At 33.1% G+C, this 26,045-nt stretch overlaps 1 pseudogene; it reads left to right on the top strand.

Moving 5' to 3' along the window:
• The first annotated feature begins 632 nt into the window (after positions 1-632).
• The window catches only part of LOC108663045 (laccase-15-like), a 31,469-nt pseudogene continuing 6,056 nt past the window's right edge, over positions 633-26,045 (top strand).

Genomic DNA, 26,045 nt, shown 5'->3' with positions numbered 1-26,045 from the left:
CTTGCTACTTCGAATAGGCCATAGGCTAAGATTGGACTGAAATGGACCTCAATCAAAGCAAACTACAGTCCAACCAACCAATCAAGCATGGCGCCAACACAAAACTACAATCTAACCAAGCAACCAAGCTATGGCACCAATTGATTATTATTTTGCTATTTTGATTTGAATAATGTCGTTTAGTACTCTCACTATATAAACCTAAAATAAAACCCTAGCTCCATTTTTACTATAGCTTTTCTCTTTTTAGTGGCGCAACACTTTTCTCTCTTCTTTCCCCTTTCATTGATTAGAAACCCTTAGATTTTCCCGAAACCAATCCCTTACTACTAAAAGTAAAGTTTTTTGCTTACCGAAAGAATTTCTTTCTCTATTTTTTCCCTCCCCATTCTCTCTGCTGACTCTTGGTTGATGGATGGGTATTTATACCTATTTTTGTGTCAATCTTGGATTTGGATTCTCTGAACTTCTTTAATGTGGTTGTTTATGATTGTTACAAGAATCTCTTCACCTCAAGAACCGTCTATCATGGCCGAGTAATTGATCTTAAAATCTTGGAAGAGTTTGGTTTTCTTTATATTGAGAACTTTAGAAATTTGGGCTAGCATGAATATTTGAGTTTGAACATCCTTATGTTTGAAAAGTTGGTTAGAGTTTTCTATAGCAATGCAAGTGTAAATTATAAGGATGAGAATGATGCATTTCATACTTATGATAATGCTTTCACCACTTACATCACCGGTAGATTATTCAAGATAACCCCTGAGCTTATTAGGGATGTGTTTGGACTTCATAGTGCACTTGGTGCATTAACCTACATTAGTGATAATCTAGTAGTGCAAGATTTAGAGAAAGAGCTTTATGTGAACAATATTGGTGCTCTTGACTCAATTACTAGGCTGTCCATGATGGATAGAATTTTGCACTTGATTATTAGTTAGACTTTAAGGCTAGTACTTGATAACTCTATAATACAGAGTTATTTGGTTTTAATTTTGGTTAACAAGTTGCTATGTTCTTGAGTTTTATCTTAAATTTTTAGGTGTTTTAGCTATTTATTTTAAAATAAGTAAATTATGTTGGGTCAATTGAATTTAGATTATTTTAGGCTAAGTTAGTTGTTGATTTTTCTAAATATAGCTACTATTGTTTAAATTGTGCTTTTGTAGGAGAGTGCATTCTAGGTGTAGACTTTCACTACACACATTGTTGTATTTCAAGTATAGGTCCCAAAGGTCCAAATGATGTGATTCTTGGACCATTGAAAACATAAGAGACAAATCTACAACTTTCATGTTTACTATGTCTCCCAGTTCAACCTCCAAATAGGAGACAATTGCATCAAAATTCGAAATAGTGTAGTAGAACATAAAAATTCAAAGTGCACATTTAGTGGCTTCGAGCTTCACCACTTCGTGGCTGTGGCCCCTTGACTACACCGTCATGCTTTGAACCTTCAAGAGGTTTGTGGACATGACCCCTAACTGCCCATGGCTATGGCCATAGACAAGGAAATTTAAAAAATAAAAGTCAAGCTTCGTGGCTGCAGCCACCTAGCTCCATGGCCGGGCCCCTAACGTAGAGACTAGAATTTGAGTTGTTTTTTACTTCTATTCTCATTCAGTTTTGAAGCCTATGTAAACGACCCTTTCATAGCAAGAATTAAGTAAGTATTAAGCAAGGTTTTTTTGAAGAAAAAAAGGCATTGAAGCTAACAAGAAAGCAAGGAAAGCAACAAAAATTACGAATCAAAGACTTGATAAATATTAGAGTTCTTTTTTTCCTTGTTATCTATATACTTTCTTGCTTAGTTTTGATAGTTAAATTTCTTTTTTGGATGATTTCCTTAGGAATTATGTCAAACCTTGTTCATAAAATAATTACGACGTCATTTACATGCTCAATAGAATGTTTGCATGTTTAGGAAGTTCAATGAATCATTAAAAGATGATATTGCCCCTAATGGTACCATTAAGTCAATTAAGCCTCGAACTAGTTCAAATAGGAATTTTGAGGTGAAATTCAGAGTTTCACAGTTCAGGGATGACTCAAAATGGTAATTCGGAGTTTGAGAATCAATCTGAAGTCAAACCGAAATTTTCACTATCCAAGGGTAAAATGATCATTTGCCACCTGGGGACAAAATGAAAATTTTGAGAAAAGATTTTTTTGGCCCCATTTAACTTATTGGAGTATGATTTGAGTATTGGAGTATAATTTGTGGGTTTGGCAGTGAAAAAATTTAATTCCGATGATTTTTAGAGTGTAGGGGCAAAATCATGATTTTTCCATCCATGGACAAAATTTGAGATTTTGAGAGAATTTAGATCAAATTTGACAAATTGAAGAATGGTATGAGTATAAGGGATGAAAAATATGTCTATGGGCAATTTTTCAGTTTTTGGGGCAAAAATGTAATTTTTGACTTTTACGGGAGCAAAAGTATAAATTTCAAAAATTACTCCACCAAGACTTTGGATAAGTCTGAGAATTTTATCTAAGCTATGGATATGTGGGACAAGTGTATGGTGAAAATTTGGAAATAAATGGATGGCTAGAATTTAAGGAATTAATAAAACAAAAAAAATGAATAAAATAATATTATATTATTTTAGCCTTTAAAATGTCAAAATTCCAGAATTCTCATCTTCTTCAGCTGTCCAAACCAGGAGAGAAAAAGGGGGGAAAGAAATAAGAACCCTAGCTGAAAAAATTTGGGGAAAATCAAGAGAAATCAAGAAATTAAGCATTAAAAAGGTAAATTTCATTGATTTTCCTTGTGATTTTCAATACCCATGCATTTTTTTCTCATTTCCATGCAAATTAGAAAGTGGGTATGGACACCCATGCTGGCCAAACCTCCATGGATGAGTTTTGAACTTGAGTTTTGGTTGATTTTAATTGAATTAAGTGATTTTAGTTAGGTTATATTGAAATATAGCAAAAATAAGCTAGAGAAATAATTTTCTCCCATTGAAACCCATTATGCCAAATTTTCTAGGGGAATATTGGCTGCTGATCTTGATGTTTATTTGAGGAATTATGATGAATAATGATAAATTATAAGCCTAGAAAAATAATGGGAATTTTTGGAGCAAAAATACTAATTTTTACTCACTAGGGGTATTTTCGTAATTTGCTATCGAAATTGATAATTTGCACCACACTGAGGGACATTAAGTCAATTTCGGTGCAATTGAGGTATAGAAACTGAAAAAAATTAATTTAGAGTTTAAATGGACGCGTATATCGATTTATTGGGTAAAAGACCGAAATAAGCTAACATCGCGTTTAAGCAAAATTTAGACATTTTGCACTTCATATCATGCATTAGTAGTATAAATTAGTTTATTTTGGTTTAGTACCAAAGTAGTAAACCTCTTAATTGTACAATTTGTCAAGGTGGCGAATCCTCTGGCAAGGGCAAAGAAATCGCACTCGAGGAGTAATAGTTGGAGTACCTGAATTTAGTTTTCAGAAACTGTGAGTAAACTTATTATCATCTTAATTATCTAGAGTAGTTTTATACAATTGTGTGATTTTATGAAAAATGGGTTTAAATGGTAAATTGCTATGTTTTGAGAGAAATTGTGATTTTATAAAATGATTTTATAAATTTTCTAAAAAATCGAATATTGGTTTTGAAAATAGAGTAATTGGAGACTGCCTGCTTGTGTTGTAAATTTATGGTTTTAAATTGAATGGCTTATGACAATAAATGAGCATGAATGGCTAAACTAATTTTGGTGTTAGAATTATTTGTATTGTGTATTTAGCCTTGAGAGGCTAGGTTGCGATAAATTGCCATGTCATGCAGAAAAAGATTTTATAAATCAGGTGGTAGAAAAAAGATTAGCTACTGCAGTGGTGGGGGGTTCCGTGGGCCAGCCTATTAGAGGGGCACGATAAACTCTTTTATATTCTCACCTCGGTCGTAGAGGCGCGTAGGGTATCTCCTGAGGTGGGCTTTTTGAGTGCACTTCATGTGGACCACCGCATGAGAGTGAGACTCAGCCAACGCTAAGGAATGACTATGTTTCAAAATAAAAATATGATTTATGCAAAATATGAATTTTTAACAGCCTTGGCGGACTTGGTTGGATACCCCTGGTCCAGGTGTCACCGAGTACAGGATTTGGCATGAGCCAAGTTTTGAGTAATTCACGAGCCATATTGATTATTTGGTTGAAATGAATATCCGTGATGTAAAAAATTTACTGAAGTTACTTATTTTTTAATTGTCTCCATTTACTCGCCTTTAGATAGTTTAGATGGTGTTTGTTTACTCACTGGGATTTTATAATCTCACCACCCTCAATTCCCCACATTTCAGGTTCGGGATAGTCGGTAGATAGCCGATTGCATCAAGGACTTCAGTTAGCCTTGCATTGACAAAATTATAAGTTCAAAGACTCGCATCTTATTGGTTAGTTGGGGACCCACGTGCCATTGTAAAAGTAATTTTATACTTTAGTTATTTGATTTAAAATATGTATGAACATATTTAGCTTTTACACCATGTTTTTAGCAGGTTTTGGTATTTTCAAAGAAAAATAACGAAAATGCCCCTGTGAGACAGAAAATAATATTTTATTGATTTGATTTGGAAATGAATTATGATTTCTTGAAATGCAAGATTTAATAACTGTCGCTCACCGGGGATATGCGAAAGCTGATGCTAAGCCTTGCGGGGTTCCGATCGGTATTTGGGGTAATGAGTGCCTATCGAGACATCACGGCGGTTGTCAAGGGCCCAATGGGAGTTCCGGGTCATGACAAATTATGTTGAAATAATTTTTTAATCTAGAATCATAATTAAATCCAATGCGTAGTTTGAATTTTTAATATCCTTTCTTGCTAATGATTAACAGTGTTTGAGTTGTTTATTTTAATCTTGTTCTTAATGTGTCTAATTGATTGGCCACCAATTAGATTGATTTGGAAACCTAAATGAAACTGGAAAAGAGAGTTTAGAGTACGTCACAAAAGAAATAGCAAATGTTCAATATCAATTGCATAAGATGATCAATTTGATTTACATGTAGGGTAGGAATACACTTACATGTGATATGTAGCCATAATTAGAGTCTAAGTTTAATGAGTCTTTCTTGATTTCAATTTTCGTAGGAATATAGTAAATTGCTTAAAAAAGATGTTGTTATAAGAACATCAAAAGAGACTTATATATAAATTAGAACTCTAGGTTAATAGCTTAGGCTTATCTAGTTAATAAAGAGGGAATAGAATAGATTCAGATAAAATATTGAGGGGATATTGTGGTTCTAAACTTTTGGTTGGTTGATTAATTAGTTAGATTGTTATTTTTGCTTTCAATTCTAGTTTTAGTTTATCTAATTTTCAGTAATTTTAAAATTTGGTTATTTGGACAAGATTAAGTTGTTTTAATTTTAGTACTTAGCAAACGGATTTGGGCAATGCTCTATGGGAGTGAACTTTACCTTTTATTATATTACTTGTTAATGATACGTGCATTTGCATAGTAAATCTAACAATAAGTTTTTGGCACCGTTGTCAGGGAATTGTTTTCATAATTTTTGTTAATATTAATACCAAGAAATCTTAATCTTAATTTAAACTTTCTTTTTCTTTGTTTTCAAGCACTTTTTGGTTGTTGTATGCGAAGAGTTAGAGATTTGGAAATTATTCCTTATGATACTAAGGCAACAATTTTATGAACATATTTGAGGAATCCAAAGGTTTGATGCTTAGATTGGAGTTTTAATCTTATGTTTGAGTATTTGAGTAAAAATTTGAGTCATATATGAATGGTTTGAGGTTGTGGAAGAGATTTAGAATGAGTGTAGGCTTTAAGAAAAATAATTTTTACGAATTTGGACATAAGAAGTCAATCTTAGTACATAGAGGGTCGATCTTGTGAAATAAAATGATGGGAAAGTCATGCATTCTGGTTCAAGATTGACTATAGGCTCTTTATAGTCGATACTAGGAAGGAAAAATGGAAGAAATGCAAACATTCTGGTCCCATATCAACTATAGACCTTCCATTGTCGATCTTGTGAAGCAATAGCGAATAAAAACAAACATTCTAGTCCAGAATCAACTATAGACCCTCTATAGTCGATCTTGTAAAGCAAAAGCGAATAAAAGTAAACATTCTAGTCCAGAATTGACTATAGACCCTTCATAGTCGATCTTGTGAATGGGAAAAAGGGTGAAACACAAGCTTTTTGATCTAGGATAAATTATAGACCTTCCATAGTCGATCTTAAGCTGCCTAGTCAGCTTAAAATGCGCTTAAAAGCCTCAAAATCGAAAATTCTTCATTTTTCTCTTTATTCCTTGTTCCTTCACCCATTTTCTTTCTAATTTCATACCCTTCAAAACCTTCAAACTCCAACAAAAAATCTTCGATTCTAAATGCCAAAAGTAAGGATTTTCACTTTCAAGAAAAAGAAAGAGAGAACAAAAATTAGTTTTGAGGATTTTATTTTCTCTCTTTAACCTCTTAAAACCCTAAGCCCCAAACAGATTTTGGAGTGGTTTGGAGCTAATCCGAGGTAAGATTAAACGTTTTTACTGATTATTTTTTAATTTAATTGATTAGATTTTAAGAAATATGATTTCTCCTACGTAGATAGATCTCCCCCGATTTGGGTGAAATTTGGAGCTAAGATTCATACAATCTAGCTTCTAAGGTATGGATTTAGCTCATTATTAAAGGATTCGAGCTTATATATTGGATTGCTAAGGATTTAGTTATTTTTAGAACAGTTAGAATTTTTGGAAAGCGAGGTTTTAATTAGTTTTGTGATGTTTTGATGTGCTTAACGAAAGATTGAGCAATTTCGACACATTTGTGAGCTGAAATATGGTCGAGGCTAAGGATAAAAGCTTGGTTGTGGAACACTCCAATTCATCACTATGAGTGGGGTTTATCTTTGAAAATGCATATGATGCATTACGCATGATGATATGTGCTACCATGGTACATTTAATTGTTATGTTCATGCCTAGATGAGTATGCCTAGGCTACTATGTTATTAATATATGTTAATATATGTTTTTGCTTGTGATTGCTATTAGGAAGCATGAGCTGTTAGACATCTAGGTGATGTATGATCTTAATGGCTTCTAGATATGCTATGACTAACTTCATGTGATGGTTATACCACAGTGTGGGAATAGATTTCTCAATTGTTGATGAAATATTGATGCATGATTTGATGTGACATTGCTCATGTATATGCGCTTATTAGGCCATGACTAATTTAAAATGAGATTGTTGATGCATTTGTGATCAATGAGCCATGATTATTACGGCCTAATTGCTTGAACATATGAGGCCACGTATTTTGATATTTGATGCGAATTGTTTACGTGTGTAAGGCTAATGAGGCCAATTAAATGATATGACATTATGATTCATGAATAATTAAGGCATTTAAAGCTCTAACAAGCTTATAGATTATTGAAGCTTGATAAATTTGATTTTTGATATGTTATTGACATATGGAAAGATAAAGATATGATGGCCTCATTGTGGATTTGTGTTCCGTCCAAGGGATGAATTCAGAACGTTGATTTGACTTGAGATTAAATGGGTTCTGTTACTTTATGACTATGTGTATGCCTGTAAGGATGGTGGTAAGTAGGGACAGTGGTATTAGTCCTGCCTATGATTCCCTCCTATAATGCTTTGATGCCACCCATTTGAGAATACTTCGGATGATGCCAACTGTAACGAGATTACTCCAGTTGATGATTTGTTCTTTACCAGCAGCTTTGCCCTATGCGTGATTTGTTTCTCTACCAGTGGACAACAGAGCGTGATTTGACTATGTCTAGGGGAAGACTAGTTGTTGATTTGATTTGATCTGAATACAACGTGAAACATCCTTAAAGAGGCTTAGATAAACATGATATGAATTGATATAATACTCCAGTGACTAGAGTGTGCCATAGAGAATGATTTAAATGATTTTAATTGGCTTCATGGGTAAGTCTAATTATGTGTGTGGTGATCTTTGGAGATGTTGGGGATGATTATATGCCCCTATATTGGAGACTTAGGGGTTTTGATATGCCTTATATTTAGAGATATCCGATAAATCATGTGTATGCACTGATAGCGCAATATTTATTATGTGATTTACATATATATATATGATCTTGTTACCTACGCCGCTCACTGAGTATTAAAGTAATCACCCATATGTACCATGTGTAGATAAATAGACCATAGATCTACGTGGTAAAGGTAATCTAGTGACCGATTTTGGCATCCAGTAGGTTTCCATCCGCTATATCACTCACAAGCTTCTGCTTTGTGATTAGTTGTTGTGTGTGTAGACACGTTGTGCCATATGAACTTGTATAAAGGTTGTTATGTACGAACCCGCCCTAAATGATGTTGTTGAATTTTCTACTCACGCAAGTGCACGTATCGTTAACAAGTAATATAGTAATGAAGTAGAATATCGTTCCCACGGAGAATCGTTTAATTCCTACTGTTAACTACTAAAATTATAACACCCTAATTTTATCCAAACAATTAAAATAAAAAAAATTAAAACTAATAAACTAAAACTAAAATTAAATATTATATAAATCTCACTTAATTACCAGACCTAAGATTATAATATCCCTCAATACTTCATCTGATTATTGTCTCTATCTCTTAACTCAGTTTAATGGATTAAATTGCTAACCTAGAGTCCTAACTTATTTACAAGTCTCTGTCGAGTTTCTTATAAAAATACCTTTCCCAATTAATTTACTATATGTCTATGCAAATTAAATTGGAGAAAGATTCATTAAGTTTGTGCTCTAATCTTGGCTACGTATGGCTTATAAGTATATGCCTACCTTATATGCAAATCAAACCATCTAATCAACTAAGTGTATTTGATCATACGCTATTTTATTCAAGGTCTACCCAAATCTCCTTTGTCAAGGTTTAACCTAGATTTCCAATTCAATCTAATTGATGATCAGGCAATTAGAAGCATTAAGAACAAAATAAAATAAACAACTTAAATCTATCAAACATAAGTAAAAAAAAGATAAATAATTCAGACTATATATTAAGTTCAATCATAATCTTAGATTAAAAATTTAGTTCTCCATCAAGTCACACATCATCATTGAATAAAATTTAAACATTAAAACAAAACCAAGAAAATAAGAGAATAAAAGAAAATATAGAAAAACTCAAGAATTGTATTCTTGATTTCCAAATCTCCCTGAATTCTGTAAATTCTTCTTAGCTTCAATGACTCTGTTCCTTGACTCTCAAATATTAATCTGATGTTTCCTCTCCTCCTTTTTAAGTCTTCCGAAAGTTTGTTTTTATAGGCTTTGAAGTTAGGCCAATTTGGGTGAAGAAAGAAGTCAATTTCAGCTGGGATTTCCTCATCAAACTATGTAAGTCGCAATTTTGCCAAATTAATTAACAGAAATCGTAATTGCTCTAGGATTACTATAGTGCATCAACTTTGATAACATTTTTGACCATACCACATGCCAAACTGGTAAAGTAGTGAACATAAAATTTTAGATCTTTCTCTTAGCTTTCCAATGGTCCAAGAATTATTTCATTTGGAGGTCTGTAGAGAAAGTTATGGCCAAAATACCGAAACATATGCACTGGAAGTTTGCACCTCGAAATTGCTCTCCTTCTTCCATTAAAATTCTTCTTTCAAACACCTACAAAAGCACAAATAAATCAATAGCAACCTATCTTAATCATATTAACACCAAATTAAGTATAAAATTAACCAAAATTAGATTGACTCACCTAAAATAACTAATTTAAAATAATTAAATAAAACCTACTAATTTTTATACATTACTACAAAAAACCTAGCCAAATTATTATCGAAATTAAGCTCAAATAACTCTGTATCATAGAGTTATCAAATGGTCAATGTATGGCCTTTGGATATTTGTATGTATTTTTGTGCCAAGGATAATGTTTTATGTTTGAACTTAAATTTTATGTTCGAAATATTTGTCTATGAACTCCCTTGACTACGTGTTATATGATTTTGAATTCTTAAGCTTGCTCAGGTCTCATGGGCTTTGCCTACTCGGCTCGTGCCCTAGCCACAAACCCCCAACTTTGGGTCGTGACAAAAACTCACATTTAGAGAACTTGGCATACAACTAGTGCTCCCTTAAAGTCTGTACTACAATCCTTAAATGTTGGTCATGTTCTTCTCAATTCCCTGATTATACCAAAATATAATCAATGAACACAACCATAAACATATCCAACTAGGGTTTGAACACCATGTTCATCATATCCATAAAAGCTACGGGGGCATTAATCAAACCAATTGACAGAACCAAAAACTCACAATGACCATACCTCGTGCTGAAAGCACTCTTCGATATGTACCCATCTCTAATCCTCAATTGATGGTAACCTAATCATAAGTCAATCTATGAGAAACACTTTGTCCTTAGTAACTGAGCAAACAAATCATTAATATATGGGAGAGAATAGAAGCTCTTTATGGTCACTTTGTTCAATTGCTTGTAGTGGATACAAAGTCTTATCAAACCATCATTTTTATTCTCTAACAATACTAGTACACCTCATGGTGAGACATGAGGGCATATGAAACCCTTGTTTAGTAAATCCCTTAATTGATCCATGAGCTCCTTGAGTTTTGTAAATGCCATCCAGTAAGGCAGTATAGATATCAAATTAGTGTCTTACACTAAGTCTATAAAAAACTTTATCTCTTTTTTCTAAAGCCAATCTAAGTAACTCCTCTGGAAACACATCAAAAAAGTCTTCCACAATTGGCACATTTGCAACATTACCCATTTTCACTTGGGTATCCAAGATTACTGCCAAAAGTCCTTGGCATCCATGTCTCATGAATCTACTAGTAGTCATGGCCGATACCATACTAATCGAGCCCATGTTGCAATCTCCCTTAATATAGAATGATATCTCTCTTGGGTATTCAACCTTCACCCTTTTGTGGTGACAATCCATACTAACATAGTTAGAAGATAACCAATCCATCCCAAGTATCACATCAAAATCAAGCATATCCACAACACTAAATTTTCTTAGGTGTCATTCTCCTTAATTCAGACTACACAAGCTCTATACTCATGTTCTACCACAAAATACCTACCTCGGGGGTGTGGTTACCACTAGACCTTGCTCCCTCTTGGAGCACTCTATCCCTAACTTAGATGCAAAATATGGGGAAACAAATGAATGTGTAGCACCAGGATCATATAACATCCATGCATCAATAAAAATAAATAAGTAAAATACTTAAGACAATTGTATTGGATGCTTTTGCATCTTGTGCGATTAATGCATAAACTTTGGCTTGTCCTCGACCAATTGTACCTTGAGTTTCAAACCCTGATGCTCTACCTTGACAAGCATTAGCGGCACCCTAGCCCTAGACCCTCCGACCTCTCTGATAGGCGATGTAACAATAGGAATATGTGGTATAACTAATTAGGTAGATCCCTATGACTATTGGCCCTCAAGAATGTTCCTAGTGATGGGTCCAGGTAAACCACATGTGAAACAAAAAATGGTGAAACAAGAAAGGATCTCCTTACAACATTGTCCTTGGTGCCTCTTATTATAAGTAGGCCACAACATAGTAAATTGACAATCATGCCCTAAAGTCTGCTGTTTGGGTGGTCTACCATCATGCCTATCTCGTATAGCACCATTACCCTCAGAGTTATTCCTCAAATGGAAGATTGAGTGTCTTTTATTTAATCTGTGGAAAAAGATCCTTCACTCCCTATAAAATCCCTGTGATGCTCAGTCTCGGCCCTTTTGAACCCTTTTTTAGTTGCTCGAGTCTAAACAGTCTTCATCTTTATCCTTTAAGCACAATCCATGGTTGGGGCATAGGAATCAAAGTCTTGAGATGTCATTCCTTTAAACAAGGGCTCCACTAATCCATCCATAAACCTCTTAATCTTCATCTCTTTTGTGGAAACAAGATATGGTGCATAACAAGCCAAAAGAGTGAACTTGACATCATACTCCACCACTGTCATCCCTAGGGTTTGCACCAAAGACTCAAACTCCCAAGGTTTCCCCAATAGGTATCTCATCTCTCACCTTTTAAGATTGAGCATCAATGGGTCCAACGACGGGTGTATCTACCCTAGCAAATTTGAGGGTCCTACCTCTTTTACCATGCCCTTTACTAATGGAAGTTTGTACCCTCATATACATATCAAAGGAAGCATCATGCTTTGGTGCACCCTTAACTATAGCTCAAGTCCTAAGTGGCATCTTTACCTGGATAAGAGTGAACACTAAACTCAATACAGATGAACAAAGGGTAGGTTTTAAACAAACAAAGAAATCCATGTAGCCTCTTATTTATGGGTTGTATTGTAGTTCACAAACCAAAAACAAGATATGACATGGAAACCCAACAACTTTGATGACTCAAAATAAAACTCCTAGGACTTAGACAAAGTTAGAGCTCCAATACTAACTTTGTCACGATCCAAACCTAAAAGCTATGACTAGCACGAGGGTATAATGGAAAGGTCCCACTTTATCCAAGCAAGCCTCAAACAAATAAATCCAATTACTTAAATTACATTATGGGACACACATATATATCAAAAGTCAAAATATATCAGTGTGTAAGATCCCGTACTCAAAGTGTGGAAGGGTTCAAAACATTATGGTACTTAAAACATTTTTCAAATATCAAAGTATAAGCCACCTCATGGCAAATCCAAAGTATAACATTTATTACAAAATTTAAATAGAGTTCAAAATACAATACAATAAAACATGACCAAACCAACAAAGTATAAATTAAAGCAAAAGGGTTAATGCCTACTAGATGCCTTATCGAACACCTACCCAAACAAACTATAGTAGTAATAGCAACTCCTCTCAAAAGATAGCAAGCCAAACAGTCTACTAATATGAAAATAACCAATGCATCTTACATGTGTGAGTTATAAATAAATATATGAGTAGATACTAAGAGGGGGAACGAGCTTAAACGGAATCGTGTTTGACAAATACACTTTCAAATTAATGCAATTTAACAATTTCCAAAAATATTATCAAAGACCACTTCCCAAGCATTATCACATTTCCAAATGTTCCCAAAGTTCACTCCATAGGCTTAAATCAAATTTCCAATTATTTCCAAAATTTCACTTTCCAAATGTATCCACTCTTTTCACAGTAGTTCAAAGGAAAACAAAAATTTATAAAGTTTACTAAATCAAAACAAAATCATTTTTATTTTAAAATCTTAAAGCATGTTTTGAATTTCAATACAATTAAACAAGTTTTCATATATTTCAAAAATTCACTTCAAAAAATGTCACTCTACTATTTAAAAGTATTTTCAATATAATCAAGTGTTTATAAAACTTAATAGTTAAAAACAAACCATTTGAATTTTTAAAAAACTTTTAAAATTTTTGAAATTTTGAAATGAGCTTTAAGTGTCAATACATTGCTCAAGTGTATTGATAAATTTCAAACAGAATGTGTCCTAGGACCTCCTAGACTCATGGTATCAATACTTTTGTTCAAAGTAATGATACTTATCAAATAAAATGTAATTCTGAAAATTTCCAAAGAGAAATTATTCGATACTTCACCTTGAAGTCTTAATACCTTGTTCACAAAATCAAATTTTCCAACATAAAATATAACTCTATGTTCTCAAACAAGTTCAATAATCATTCTGTTTAAGTCATCAAAATTGACACATCAAATCAAATTAAATTGAGTTGAGGACCACCAATAAGAAGAACTAATAACAAAGTGAGTCTCAAGCAATAGCCATCAACTGAATAACAAATGAGATAAGATCACATCAATTACCAAGACAAAGTTATGCCTTAGCACTAGGGTGGTTCGGTAAATATAGTCACCAACTGCAAATGATACAAAGCATTGTGCACAATGGCTAATATCTATTGTCACTAGCTACAGGTCTTAACTTAATAGGCTCCACTAAAATGTTTTTCCAAGTTTCAAGACTAACCAAAGTTCATTTCGAAAACAAATGAGTGAATCCATTCACTAACAAAATCAAAGGAGTCCTCACAAGATTAATCCATTGTCATTAACATAAACAAATATCTCAAAGACAAAATGACCCAATGTTATGGTCCATTCGAAGAAAATTCATTTTTCATTTAAAATGTCGAAGTAAGATAATCAATCAATCCATAGAAAATAATCATGGTTTTGAAGTATCAAAACATTTAAGGTGCTTATTCACCATGTGCAAAACTAAATTCATAATAGACATATCTCCATAACTTATATAGCTTTCATCAAAACATACTTAGAAAACCATAGTTCACAACACAACCTTATAGAACTTATGTGCTCATGTTTCTTTAAAATAGGTATGCTTAATTATATCAAAATAATTAAAAACGTCATATTTACCCACCTTATTGAAACGTGAGTTTCCTCTTAGCACCTTTCATCGAAGGTCAACTTCTCCAAAAAAACCTACTTCTTCAACAGCACCTTCCATTGTTAATACCTTGTTCTCTAATCCTATCCTTAACAACGACCATTTATCCTTCTATATACTTCTTAACTTAATCTTAACCTAAAATCAACACCTAAATCTAATTTTAACTAAGAGATTAAACTTCAAATAACTAGAGTCTATAGTAACTTTACTTTGGTAAGCTTGTATGTACCAAAACAATCCAAAACGTAAATTTTTAAGGAGAAAAAACAAATTTTTAATAAACCAAATTTTATGGAAAGCATAAACCAAGATTAGTTATTTAAAAATAGTAAAAAAATTATCCCTAAATGAACTTAAAATAAAAATTCGACTTCAAATCTAAAATTTAGAGCTTTGAAATGATTTGCAAGGATGAAAAAGTGTATAGATAGAAAAAGCAAAAAAGGTGGCTGGCTTTTAAAGAATAAAAGTTTTTAGTCAAATAGGGAAAAATTTGAGGTTTTAAGGCTTTATTTTATTGGGGGAAAAGTTTGAAATACCCTTACTTTTTTTCAAATCTTTGACATGGGTATCAATACTTTTCGATAAGTATAGATTCTTTTGGTTTCTAGCTAAGGTATCGATACTTTATGAACTAGTATTAATACATGTTCATCAAGATGCATTTCTAAGTTCCATGTATCGATACTTCATGAACAAGTATCAATACTGTGAGACCTTGATCTTTACAGACTCGTAGTTAAAAGTAGATACGATATCACAAACTAGGGGTAATTTCATCATTTTTTTAGTAAGCTACTAGAAGTATGCTTTCAAACAATATTAAGGCCTAAGTAGGCCTAAAGCATAAATGAATGATGCAAATAAGGGTAAAATGGTGAAGGAAATAACAATAATGATGATTTTCAAGGTAAAGGCAAATGGTCATTTTTCATCTCATGTCAAAATTTTAAAGTTTCTGTGAACCCGAGTATTTCTAGACTATTATGGACTTTGTCTCAGTGTCAAAAGAGTAAAAAGATTGCACAAAGGATTGAAAGAAGACAAAGCCAACTTGTTAAGGGCATTTTCGTACTTTAAGTGGAGTTGGATAAGCTTGAGCTATAAATATCATCTTCCAACACCTTCTTCATTTCCTCAGCAGCTTCTTCTTCTCCTTCTTCCTCCCATCTAACATTTCTTTCATCCTCCATTGAGGCTTGTTATGAAACCTCCATAACCTCTCTCAAGTTAGCTTCAATTTTCATGATTTTGTGCACTTTTGCATAAAACCTTTGTGCTCTTTCACTTTCTCACTTTAAAACCCTTCAAAAGTCTTACTTCCATACTTTCTCTTACTAGCTAAGAGTTTAGAGAGAGAAAGAGGGAGCTTTTATAATAGCTTGGAAAAAAATTTTGAAAAGAAATTCAATCCAAAGTGAGTGAGCTTGCATTAAAATGTTTTGGGTTTTGGGCATATGTGGTTGATTAAATTCATTGAGATATTTTATTTGTTTTTCTCTAAAATATGCATGGGAGCAAGCTTTTAATGAAACTTTTTGTGTTGTGGAAGGCGATTGTGATGAATTTATGTGCCTTGTGTATGCTCATATACATATATATATATCTAAATATATATTATATGTATTGATAGTAATATTTATTGTAAATACAACCGAGCATGTGCACTATGTGGGGGGAGCACATATCAGTGATGGCAAGTGTGGGAGTGTGGATGATGATATTTCCTGTGCGCGATGTGGGGGATGCACATGGCGATATTAGTTGTGCACGATGTGGGGGATGCATATGATGACTCCAGCTATGCGCGTGATGTGGGGGTTGCATATGAGCTGGGTGAGGTGGGGGTGGTATTGGTGGTTGTGTGTGTGTGTGTGTGTTTGTGTGTGTATTTATGCAATAGAAAGTTCATGAATATGGGATATGGTTGTAATGTATGTGAAATCTTGCATATTAAACCTTGGAAATTGCTAAGTATTTTCAAGTTGATTTTTGTCCTTTGCAGCAAAATGGCCTTTTCATGATATAATGAAAACTTGTTCTTGGTGTCCTGTTTCTCACTTTAGAGAGAATCATTCTCGCTGCAATGAAAACTCTCGGGTTTGGAGGGTTCCCACTAGCTTGGTTCTCACTGCGGTGAGAATGTATTCTCGCTGCAACGAGAAAGTCGCTGAAGCCTCTCGCTGCAACGAGAAACTTTCTATCTTGCTTGTTATCTTATTCGATCGCTGCCCTATTTGCCACTTCTTTGGTACCATAGTTGAGCATGGACTTCCAACATCAAGGAATTAATTAATTAAATTTGAAATGAGAAGGTTTGGTGTGAAACCCTCAATCAGTTGCTAATTTGAGCCAAATTTCGCTGCAACGAGAATTATTTCCGCTGCAGCAAGGACTCGTCATTTTTCTTAACTTGAATTGCTCGAACGCTATTAAAGTTTTCACTCTTCAAGTCCTCTGTTGTGCATGGACCTTTTATCGTCAAGTGATTAACTCATTAAGGGTTTAATGAGGGGTTTTAATAAGAACTAAACTAAATTGCATTGTTTTGAAGATAAATGCATCATGATTTCTTAAAACTTTCCTTATTTTTTGCTTATTCCTTTCCTTTGTTCACTCACTGGGTTTATACTCACCATTTTCAACTTCATGTTTTCAGATCAAGAGGCAGCCTGTAACTAGGTCAAGATGTCCTCGTAGATTCGTATCCTTCGTAGGTATCTCGGCATTCAATAGTTGAACTTTTGCCCTAGTCTCTCCGCTGGAAGTCGAGTATCCCTTTTGTTGTGTATAGATAAACGCGATGTAAATTATAAAAATGTATGTTTTAGACAATATATATATATATATATATATATATATATATATTTGACTGGTTCTGCCATCATAAATTGGAAATGGCTAGCATTATTTTGAATTAGAATTATGAAATGTGACTTTGGCAACTCTTGATGGAATGATGAACAAGTCATATAAATAGGCTTACTTGGGCTTAGTGGGCTACATCCATTGGGCCCATGTGCCGGTCATGGCTCGAAAATTAGGTCGTGACAAATACCTTACCTCCAAAATGAAATTTTAAGACTAAAAATCAATCCTTTTAACCCTCTAATGGTCCAAACTTTCAAGTAAACTTATTTGGCTATCAAAGCATACATTTTCTAAGTTATTACGGTTCATAAATCATGTTCAAAAGCGTCAAGTTTCCAACTCAACAAGTTAAGTTACAATTCTAACCTTAAGCAAAAATTGAGCCTTCACACCTGAATACTTTCCCCAACAAATGAAGCCTCCGGATGAGGCATAAGTACCACCCCCTACAATTTTGCCTTTAGCTCATAAGATAAGGCATTTTCCCAAACAAATAGAGCTCAACAATATGGGATTTTCTATCTACCATCATTCCAAGCCTTGGCAACCTTCATATCCTTATCATACACCATAACGAAGAGTTTAACAACCATTAATCAAGAAAAAGGAAACATTCACTCCACCCCAATCACCCAACCATAATTATCAAAACCGACAAGCATACCTCTCCCATTACTCTTCATTAAATTGGAAATATTCCTACAAATTGACGTCATAATTTGTACTTGTATATCGTACATGGCAACCATTTTAGCCTATTTTCTCCATACTTAGTGCACAAACAAATTCTGCATTGAATATTTGGACTTGAAAATTATGAGACAAATTACAAAGATTTGATGCGAGCTACAATCCCTATAATTCCTCTGATTAATTTCTTCACTCTATCTTTAAGAGTCATGAACTTGTACTTGTTCTTGAGCACGATTTGGACTTGAGAACTTCACTTTCAAGAGTTTGGGTGACTTGATCTTGATCACGAACTAGACTTAAGAACTTCATCTTCATAAATCTTCTTCTGTTCTCAATCTCTGCATGATCCTCAAAGGGCTTAGAGTAGCACTATATTTAAAGTGCTAAATGAGAGATTATCATAAGGATTTAGTCTCTTTAAATTATCTGTAAATTATTTTTATTTAATTAGAGATAAATCATAATAACTCATAAATAGTCTTTTGATTGGTTAAACTTTGAGTCCTCGAATTTTGATTGTCTAAATTTAAGTTTTACTTCTAAATTATCTTAATTTATTTAGAGTTAAATTAAATGATCAAATTTGATTTTATCTCCAAATTATCATAATGTTTTTAGAGATAAATTAGATGACTAATTGGTAAAAAATATGAATATTATCTCTAAATTATCTTAATTCGTTTATAGAAAAATTGGATGGCCAATAATTAAATTTCAACTGGTCCAATGTAAATATTATATTTAAATTATCTCAAGAGATTAATATATATATATATATATATATGACACAAAGGTGAATTTTAATTAGTTCAACTATGTGTCTTTGAAATAATCTAACCAATAAATTAATTATTTTATAATTAATTATATGGTTATCTTTAATGATGTTATCAAGTCCATGTGGGACCTTGTAATTGGATAATAATTTTTCTCTTTTTACACTTACTACTAGAAGCCTCCTTTAAAGTGCATTCTCCTTATTCTTGAATCTCCACCACCATTTACCCAAGAGTGCCACATTTTTATTAGCCAAATTTGAGATATCCAAACCCCCTTGCATTTTTGGTTGACACACCCTTAAAGAAAATTCCTCCTTATTTGTTCTAGCTTGCTCAAGACACTAATGGGTGCTTTAAAAATGGACAAGTAAAACAAAAAGTAATGAGTTTAGCATAGAATAAATTGAAGTAAATATACCTCCAAAAGATATATACTTCCATCGCCAAAGTGCCAATCTACTCTGAAATTTATTCACAATGGGGCCCCATGTATGCATGTTTCTTGAGTTCACTCTAAGAGGAATACCAAGATAAGAAAAAGGTAGATGACCGAAATTACTTTGGAAAACATTAGCCATGGCTCTCCCAACCTCTTCCTCAACTCCCACCAGGTAAAGGCAAAACTTCGAGAAGTTAATTTTTAACCTTGATATTAACTCAAACAACCATAAAACTCTCCTCACATTGCAAACACCTACCTCCTCCACTTTCACAAAAAGTATAGTGTCATCACCAAATTGTAGGAGCGATATAATCATCATGTTTTCTAAAATCGGTACCCCTCAGTACATATGCAAGTTCTTCCCTTGCCGAAGACTCCTTTTCATTAAAAATTCCAAAGTAGAAATCCATTTACCAAAACCACCACTCGTACCGTAGATATGCACTCATATATCCATGCCATTCATTTTTCACCAAAGCTCATCTTCCCCACCACAAAGATCAAGAAATTTCAATCAACAACCTTTCAAAATCAAGCTTCATTAGCACACCCCCACTATTACCAATCTTTTTTGCATAATATGAATTATGTAAAAAGATAAGAATATTCATTTCTCCAATCGAATATGTTGTAAAAAAGAATGATGTAAAAGGAGAAGAATAATTTTACAAAATTAAAGCTAACACGTGATTGAATTCCAAAAATAGCTCAGTGGAGCTACTAAAGGAGTTTTCTCAAACATATGTTCTGAATTTTGTTTTAATGTAACAAACAACAAAATAGTACTAGGGTTAATTTCTCATTTAGTTTAGATGGACCAATTCCTCTACTACCCAATAAAATGAATCCCCACAAGAGATTCCTTACAGGTTGGGATGACAAAAACATATTCATTGGAAATGAAATTATTACTGAATAATCTCAATACATTATTAGATTTTTTAAAAGAAATTTCCTTACCAAGAGTTGCTTGGTTTAAAATTCAATATCTATTCATGGAAACCCTATAATGACATAGACATGTATCTAACCAAATTACAGCCTAAAAGTCGTATTCTTCTAGACTGGTAGATCCACAGTTGTACATCCTTCAAAAAATATTGAAAACTAAGTTTTAGCCAAACCATTTCCTTGAAATCATATTCTTTTCTCAAAAATGCTTGCCACAATTTTCATCCATGAGCTTAATTATGCTTCGAAAGCCAAACATATGACTTCTTTTTGAGGAAAATCATGTAAGGAGGGCCAGTAAAATTAGTTATCTAGGTCAAACCAGTTTTTCCAATAAAATTATAGTAAAATTACTGTAATTGAAGCTAAACATATGCCTAAATTTTCTATCTTCAAGTTTTCTTCCTTTTCCAAATAACAATTAATTTAGTATTCAGACCAATAAGATTTGCAACCCTACCTCTTGAGGATGAGGACTTATAAATTACTAAATAGAACAATCAAAAACACACAATAATGTTGCTGAAATTATAAGTATCAAGTATAATAACGGTATCAAAAAAGGGTCGTGGCATAGCTTTAAACTTAAATTTTCCATCAACAGTATTTTTCTTACATCAATAAAGTTTTGAAATTGAAATAGACAAAAATCTTAGCCTGGTGAAGTATTCTCTTCTTTAGCTAAGTATCTATGTTTTAGTATCTCCTAATGGCCATAATGATGTTGATTATGATCAATAAATTTGAGGCAAGTTCCTTCTACATTAGTCTGAATATAAATTTTAGAGCAACGGACAATGTTTGCCTCTAAGATCGAAGCAACATTGGGAGCTTAACATATTGGCCATCTTTCAGTGTGTTACCCTTGTTGTATAGTGTAAAAACCGACCCTATAAATACATATCATGACATACATGCACTGAGTAGCATGTTATTATGCTAGGAAAGCACCTAAGAATAGACGAAACCCGGTATCGTACCTAGCGATACACTTGAGTTGATTTAACCTCGAACTAGTTCAAATAGGAATTGTAGGATGAAATTTCATATTTTATAGTTCAGGAATGACTAAAAATGATTGTTCGGAGTTCGAGGGTTCATTTGGGGTAAAATTGAAAATTTTGATGTTTAGGGGCAAAATCATCATTTTGCGACCTAAGATAATAATTTGATCATAAAGTGAAATTTTTTACCAAGATTAACTATTTGGAGTATAATTTAATGATAGGAAGTGAAAAAGTTTAACTCTGGTGATTTTTGGAGTGTAGGGGCAAAATCGTAATTTTTCCACCTGTGGACAAAATTTGAGATTTTTAGAGAATTTAGATCACATTTGACAAATTAGAGAATGCTATGAGTATAAGGGATGAAAAATATGTCTATGGATAATTTTTCAGTTTTTAGGGCAAAAATGTAATTTTTGACTTTTACGGGGGCAAAAGTGTAAATTTCAAAAATTACTTCACCAAGACTTTGGATAAGTCTGAGAATTTTATCTAAGCTATGGATATGTGGGACAAGTATATGGTAAAAATTTGGAAACAAATGGATGGCTAGAATTTAAGGAATTAATAAAACAAAAAAAAATGAATAAAATAATATTATAATATTATTTTAATAAAAAGTCAGCCCATTTAAACCCCATTTTAAGTGATGGCCGGCCATAAGGAAGAACAAGAGAGGAAATAGAGAGGAAAGGAAGAAAACAAAGAAAACAAAGGGAAACTAGAAAAATTCAAAGGGGAATCGCGTTTTTCGCCCGTTTACGCGTCTAACGGTAAGATTTTTCGATTTTAGCTTGATTTCTACCTTTCATATGCCTTTATTTCCATTTAGCATGCTTGAGGAGAGAGATCAAAAAGTGATATCAAGGGCTGGATGAAATTCTAGGGGAGAGAAATTGAAATTTTTAGGTTTTGATTTTTAGTTAAATTGTTAGTTTTAGTTAGTTAAATGTGTTTAGAAATTAAATTGGGTAAGAAAGCATTAAATTTTCACAATGCCCACCCTTGGCTGAATATTCATTGATGTACAATGATGATGATCTGATTTTTATTCTAAGAGAAATGAAGAGAAAATGATGAAAAATGGTTAAATGTGATAGAAAAACAAAGTGAAATATTAACCGAGTTAATGTCCCATTTTTGGCCGAATTTCCTAAGGAAGAGAGTGAGCTGATTTTGGTGATTTTAGAGGAATATTGGCTGATAATTAATGGTTAGAAACGTTGGAGAGAGAATGAGACAATTTAGAGCTAAAATGGAGCGCATTAGCAATTTATCGGATAAAGTGCCAAAAATAGGTTAATACCACGTTTAAGCCGTTTTTGGCTATTGCATTTCATACCATGCATTAGTATAGGATTTAAGTCAAATATATAGTGATTTAGCATTAATGTGATGAATTGAGTAAATTTTTGCAATGTGTCTAAAAGGAGAGCCTTCCGGTAAAGGCAAAGAAATCGTACCCGACGAGTAGTTATCAGGGCACCTAGAAAGCTTTTAGTTTGTACAAACGGTGAGTAAACTTATTATTATTGTAAATTATCTAGAGTTTATTTTTAAATGCTCTTTATGTATTTTATGAAATGAAAACGAGATTAAAACGGGATTTTTGATGTTTTACAAATAAATGTGACAAATAAAGATATATTGGGTTGATTATGAAATTGAGTAATTGGAGGCTGTTAACTGTCTTGAAAATTATATATTTTCCTATGAATGGCTTATGAGATATGAGTATATGTGGCTATATTTTGTAAGTGTATTGAAAAATTTATGTAAGCTATTTTTACTATGCAGGCTGGATAAATAAATAAAAGCCACGTTATACTGTCGAAATTTTATTAAAATTGGTGGGTTAGTCACTGCAGTAGCGGGTTTCTGTGGACTGCCTATTAGAAGGGCACAGTAAACCCGGTTATATAGTTACTCTGGTTGTAGAGGCGAGGAGGGTAACTCCCGAGGTTGTATTAGAGCTCACTTCACGTTGAACCTCCACGTGAATGTGTAACTCGGCCAACGCCAAGGAATGGCTTGTTTTAAAAACAAAAATGTGTTTCACATGTAAATGTTATAACAACTTTGGCGGACTCGATTAGATGCCTCGACCAAGGTATCCCCGAGGATTAGTTTTGGGTTGAGCCTTGTTTTTAATAAAAGACATAAGCCTTAACAACTGTTTTGGTAAATTACAAATATTTTATGGTTTAAGAAATAAATTGAAAACATTATGAAATGATTCGTAATTTGTTGTTTAAACTTGCCTCCATTTTACTCGCCTTTAGATATTTATGATAATGTCTGTTTACTCATTGGGATTGCAAAATCTCACCCACCTCCTTTCTAAACATTTCAGGTCTGTGGTAGCTTGTAGATACCCTATTTTGTTAAGGATTCTAATTGACATCTCTACCACACAGACAGTAGGTTTCTAGCACCAACACTAGGTGTATTTTGGGCCACTTGTCATTGTAACCATTATTATACATTATAACTTAGTAAATTTTTGTATGTATGAATTTATTTTACTTACACATTACAAAAGATTTCTTACACTTGTTTCTATAAATATTGTTTTATATAAAAATGCTATATTTTAATCATTATTTTGAATAGTGATATTTGTCTATAAATCCTTTTAAAAAAAATTTCTTTGAATTTATTTGAGCCGGAAACGACCAACAATTATTTTAAATGGAATGTTTAACAACGATTGCTCACAGGAAATGAAAGAAACTGATATGTAAGCCTTGCGGGGTTCCGGTTGGCATTTCGGGTAATGAGTGTCAATCGAGACGTCGCGACGGTTGTCATGGGCACGAGGAGGGTTTCGAGTCGTGACATATAGTCTTGTCTCTCAAGGTAGTTGAGCATTACACTGTTAATTTCACGTATTACAAATTAGCATCATAAATTTTGTTAGGTCAAATTTGAGTTCTTTAATCAGTTTTAAGCTTACATGAATTATTCTATTTCTGCAAATGAAAATTAAAAAAAAATAAGAAAATGAAATTTCTATAGAAGTGAAAATAAATTGACAACATAGTTGTGTATTTAATTAATATTACATAGTTGTTTAATGACATTAATATGGCTAAAATTTTTTTGGTATAGGAGAGAACATTATTAGGTCAATGTGACTTTAATACCAATAAAAAGGAATCGCTATAATTAAAAATTGAAGTTGAAATTTAAGTTGATATGATTATGTGAAAACACAAAGGTGTACTTTAATCTCTAAATAGGTTCCCTACTTGTAGTGTTTTAACAGGTAGTATCATACATCAAAGGCAAATAAATATTATAATTTATTTTCATTTATGGTCTATCATGATTACTTATGAATATCATACTCCATTTTCATGATTTCAATTGGCGAAACCAATTGATAAGAAGGAGATATTGGAATTGATAAAATGCAAGGTCGTGTTGAGTTCCTTTGATACTAGCTAGTTTCAAGAAAGGACATAAAAGGCTAAAGGCTAAAGGAAAATAGTCTTAATCGAGGTCTCAAAAGTATACAAAATGCAGGTGCCTTTCTTTCCTTTTATCCTTCTTGGCTACCATGAGCAATCTAGCATACCAACTTTTTGGAAAGATATTAAAGTCTATCAATTTCACCAATTAATGTTCTTCCTCACTGAGTTGTATATAAAATCCTTAAGAAATTCCATGCAAGTATAGTGGTAGGGTTCTTGCCAAAGTTCTTCTATTACAAAAAAAAAATGGTATTACCTAAGAAAAGCTATCTTTTCCCAATACTTTGGTTTCTATTTTGTCACGACCAACATTTCTCCCTAGCTACAGACGAATATGACTTTATGGTAAGTGCTTAATATCAGTCCTTTGGTACTCTTGGCATGGGATCCTCACATTGTATATCTTATGCTCGGTGATGCCACCTTCCTTACATTAATACCCATCTTTGCAAGTTAAAAAAGCTTCATACACAAAACTCTACAGTACAAAGAAGATTTTAATGGTAAATGGATAATTTTCAGGACCAACTTTACAAGTTCGGTATGGAGAAACAGTTACTGTCAACGTTTATAACGAAGGGAAATACAACATCACCAGTCACTGGTATGTCAAGTTAAAGAAATATTTCCATTTTTATTGTGTTGAAAAATGCCTCAAGTTTTTGGTTTGTAACTCACTTTTTAAAGCAAATCATCTTGTTTCTGTAATTCCTTTGCAGGCATGGAGTTCAACAGCCTAGGTATCCATGGTCAGATGGTCTCGAATATATCACGCAATGCCCAATGCAACCTGGAAGAATGTTCAGGCAAAAAATTATATTTTCCACGGAGGAAAGGACCCTATGATTAGACTTGTCAATATGGGCTGGCCCGGCCTAGCCCGACCCTAGCCCTTGTGGGCTGAAAAAATATGGGTTAGGCCGGGCCAGCCTATATTTTATATAGGCTGACAAATCCCTAGCCCAGCCCAGCCCTTGCTAGCCCAAGGGCCAGGCTGGGCCAGCCCATATTATTCAAAAAAAATTAACTTTTTATTAATAAAATTGTGCAATAATTTAATACATAAATTGAATAATAAAAATATGTTAGAAACAAATAATTTACACCAAACATAAATAAGCAAATACACTACATCAAATATAAATAAAATTTTAATGTTTAACACAATTAAATAAACTACAATTCCATTAACAGAACTACATAAGTACATAATCAAATATTTATAAACTTCAAGACTAATTTATGTTCTTTTCAATCTTCATCCTCAATTAAAACATTTGAGTCTTGTTTGGACAGCAATGATGTCTCCAACTCTGAATCATCATCATCTAATATTCATTATCATGGAAAAAAAAGATATAGTGAGTTTTGAT

This window comes from Theobroma cacao, chromosome 8, assembly GCF_053813885.1.
Source record: "Theobroma cacao isolate CCN51 chromosome 8, ASM5381388v1, whole genome shotgun sequence".
Lineage (NCBI taxonomy): Eukaryota > Viridiplantae > Streptophyta > Magnoliopsida > Malvales > Malvaceae > Theobroma > Theobroma cacao.
Note: the sequence above shows the minus strand (reverse complement) of the source record. Positions and strands in the feature narration are given on the sequence as shown.